We start from the raw sequence: 3,718 nt of genomic DNA, 5'->3' as shown, positions 1-3,718 counted from the left end.
TCTAATACAGTTATGTAAAGTTTAAAAATAAAATAAAATTAAAAAAAAAAAAAATAGTACTCTGATATACTATTTAGGAGGAAAAATATATATCCATGGCACAAAATACAGACTGAAAATACATCTCTAACCATACCTGAAAATAAATAAATAACAACTTGAGATGGTCCTTAGTTCAAATATCCCTTTCATGATGGGCTTCAAGCATTTCTCCCATGTTATAATGGAATTCCTGCAGTTCTGATGTTTTCAGAAAATTACAAATGTAAATAACTGGAATGTTTAATTCACTAGAGGACCTTCAAAAACCTTGCTTAATATCACTAGATTAACGTCTTTTGAAAAGGAACAGAGAGCTGCCAGGTTTACTGTTTGCCAATAAGAAAAGAGGATTGCCATTTTATTTGCTCTATTTGCATTTTTCTTAACCGGTGCACTTGAAATATCCACAGCTGAGAAGGTGTTGCTTTTGAATTCAAATAAGAGGATGAACCATATCTTCCTCAACCAATATTCATTCTACTCCTTTATTGACTCTTCTTTCTAGATAGCAGCTTACATTAGTATCTTTTGACCTTACACAAAAGGAAGTGTCAGAAATGTATTCGTGATCCATAACCCCAGTGATCAGAAAACAGAGCCCTAGGAACTCTTGGGGGTTTTACACCTGCCTCTAATTTAATCACCTACTGAGACTGTTGCTCAACACCAAAATAACTCAAGTAGTCTTCATCTGCCAGGAAAAAAAAAAAGAGGAATTTTTTAAAAGGAAGCTTACTAAGAGAATTTCAACTACTCTGACACATTTCTAAGAAGAAAAAAAAAAAGGACTTAAAAGCTATTTTTCAAGTGATTAACATTGATTAATTCACAACTAAAAAGATCATTTGCATAATTTTAGAATATATAATTAACTCCATGATTTGTCTGAATACTTCAGACATAAAGAGTTCAGCTTTTTGAGGTCCCCCCCCACTATGAATCAATTTACTATTTATACCCATACTTAATGTAGCTGAACCAAGGTGCTAGTGGTCTAAGCAATGCTGGGTAGACGGAACCCAGAAAGAGCAGTGGTTAGATTACAGGTTTGGGGGTCACAGATCTGAGTCCCAGTCTTGATTCTACTACATGCTTTGGGACTTTGGACATGTCACTTAATCTCTCAAGACATTGTTTCCTTAGCTATAAACTGGTAATGAAATTCCAAACTCAGAAGGTTTTTATAATTATCAAATGACATAATTAATGTAGCTTATACACTTAGCCTATGACTGCAGCAATAATTTGTTTCTGGTAAAATCATTATCATGATAATGATGCCCAATGTTTTATCATGAAAATTATATAAATTTCAAGGCTGTCTTAAACTCATAGAACACTAAGTATTTTATTCAGTATCACAAATGGTAGACTGAAGCAGTGAGGAGTGAATAAGAAAGGTAACTAGAGGACACATTTCTCCAGAATTTCTGCTCGCTTCTCAAAAGCATGTGCATACTGAGAGTAGGGGTAAAAATTCATATATGTTTTGCAATTCACATTTGACAAAAGCTTTTATGTTTTAAATTAGCATGCAGTCACCAGAGGCTTACAGAGAATACCGGGTAAAAAAAAGTTACATGGAACCAGCAAACAAGAAGCAGAAAAGAGATAAGTACCTGGGAAGTTGCAGCGTCAGCACAAAAAGCTCCATAAATATTACAATAAGTAGTAAGTGAGATTATTATAATAGTAAGTGAATGCTTATAAGAACTAACATTTAGTGAACTCCTACCTGAGGTAGATCCAAGTTTGTTGTTGTTCAGTCACTCAGTCATATGTGACTCTGTGACCCCATGAACCACAGCACCCCAGGCAGCCCTGTCCTTCACAATCTCCCAGAGCTTGCTCAAACTCATGTCCATTGAGTTGGTGATACCATCCAACCATCTCATCCTCTGTCATCCACTTCCCCTCCCGCCTTCAATCTTACCCAGCATCAGGAACTTTTCTAATGAATCAGCTCTGAGCATCAGGTGGTGAAAGTATTGGAGCTTCAGCTTCAGCATCAGTCCTTCCAATGAATATTCAGGACTGATTTCCTTTAGGATGGACTGGTTGGATCTCCCTGCAGTCCAAGGGACTCTCAAGAGTCTTCAACAACACCATAATTCAAAAGCATCAATTCTTTGGCACTCAGCCTTCTTTATGGTCCAATTCTCACATCCATACATGACTACTGGAAAAACCATAGCTTTGACTATATGCACCCTTGTCGGCAAAGTAATGTCTCTGCTTCTTAATATGCTATCTACGTTGGTCATAGCTTTTCTTCCAAGGAAAAAGCGTCTTTTAATTTCATGGCTGCAGTCACTATCTGCAGTGATTTTGAAGCCCAAGAAAATGAAGTCTGTCACTGTTTCCATTGTTTCCCCATCTATTTGCCATGAAGTGATGGGACCAGATGCCATGATCTTAGTTTTATGAACGTTGAGTTTTAAGCCAGCTTTTTCACTATCTTATTTCCCCTTTATCAAGAGGCTCTTTAGTTCCTCTTAACTTTCTGCCGTAAGGGTGGTGTAATCTGCATATCTGAGATTATTGCTATTTCTCCCAGCAAACTTGATTCCAGCTTGTGCTTCATCCAGTCCAGCATTTTGCATGATGTGCTCTGAATATAAGTTAAATAAGCAAGGTGATAATATACAGCCTTGACATACTCCTTTCTCAATTTGGAACCAGTCTGTTGTTCCATATCTGGTTCTAACTATTGCTTCTTGACCTGCATACAGATTTCGCAGGAGGCAGGTAAGGTGGTCTGGTATTCCCAGCTCTTGAAGAATTTTCCACAGTTTGTTATAATCCACACAGTCAAACTTTGAAGTAGTCAATTAAGCATAAGTAGATGCTTTTCTGGAATTATCTTGCTTTTCCTGTGATCCAATGGATGTTGACAATTTGATCTCTGGTTCCTCTGCCTTTTCTAATTCCAGCTTGAACATCTGAAAGCTCCTGGTTCATGTACTATTGAAGCCTGGCTTGAAGAATTTGAAGCATTACTTTGCTGGTGTGTGAGATGAGTGCAACTGTGCAGTAGTTTGAACATTCTTTGGCATTGCCTTTCTTTGGGATTGGAATTAAAACACCTTTTCCAGTCCTGTGTCCACTGCTGAGTTTTCCAAATTTTCTGGTATACTGAATGCAGCACTTTCACAGCATCATCTTATAGGATTTGAAATAGCTCAACTGGGATTCCATCACCTCCACTAGCTTTGTTTGTAGAGATGCTTCCTAAGGCCCACTTGACTTCACACTCCAGGATATCTGGCTCTAGGTGAGTAATCACAACATTGTGATTAACTGGGTCATTAAGATCTGTTTTGCATAGTTCTTCTGTGTATTTTTGCTACCTCTTCTTAATATCTTCTGCCCATTTTAGGTCCACACTGTTTCTGTCCTTTATTGTGCCCATCTCTGCATGAAATGTTCCCTTGGTACCTCTAATTTTCTTGAGGAGATCTCTAGTCTTTCCCATTCTATTGTTTTCCTCTATTTATTTGCATTGATCACTGAGGAAGGATCAATGATCCAGGTTTAGTGGTGCCAAAAACTTGCATGGTTTATGGGGTGATTTGTAAGAAAATAAATGAAAAAATATAGATATAGGTTTAGGAACAGAGCTTTGAAAGGAGTCCATGCGATTAAGTGTCTTGAAGCTTAGCTTTCTTCGTTTCTT

The sequence above is a fragment of the Bubalus kerabau genome, chromosome 9 (assembly GCF_029407905.1).
Source record: "Bubalus kerabau isolate K-KA32 ecotype Philippines breed swamp buffalo chromosome 9, PCC_UOA_SB_1v2, whole genome shotgun sequence".
Taxonomy (NCBI): Eukaryota; Metazoa; Chordata; class Mammalia; order Artiodactyla; family Bovidae; genus Bubalus; species Bubalus kerabau.
This window is presented reverse-complemented; position numbering follows the sequence as displayed.